We start from the raw sequence: 406 nt of genomic DNA on the forward strand, positions 1-406 counted from the left end.
CATAACATAGAAAAACGACTTTATTCCATATAAACTATTTCAAAATGTCATATAAATAAAGGTTTTGCTATGAGATATGACAGTGTTTTACTTTTACAGAAGCTGTATTTAACCTATTTAGAGTTTATGGCATTTTACTGTCACTACTTATGTTTTAGACCGGAAAGTCACTGTGAAAGACACATTTTTTTACAGTGTGCTGGTCCGCAAGATTAAACAGAAAACCTTCCAATCAAACTTGACATTTCATACAGTTTCAATGGTTTCCTTTTAAAGTGACCATTCACTAATATTCAATAACTTTGAAGTTGTAGAGAATCGTTATACATTTCAGTTTTTGTTACATCATTCTCATTGCGAGATAAATTACTTACTGGTCTTTATTTCTGCCCACCAGCAATGGAAC

Source organism: Morone saxatilis, unplaced genomic scaffold, assembly GCF_004916995.1.
Source record: "Morone saxatilis isolate NCDOM2014 unplaced genomic scaffold, NCSU_SB_2.0 Contig1, whole genome shotgun sequence".
In the NCBI taxonomy this organism is placed as follows: domain Eukaryota; kingdom Metazoa; phylum Chordata; class Actinopteri; family Moronidae; genus Morone; species Morone saxatilis.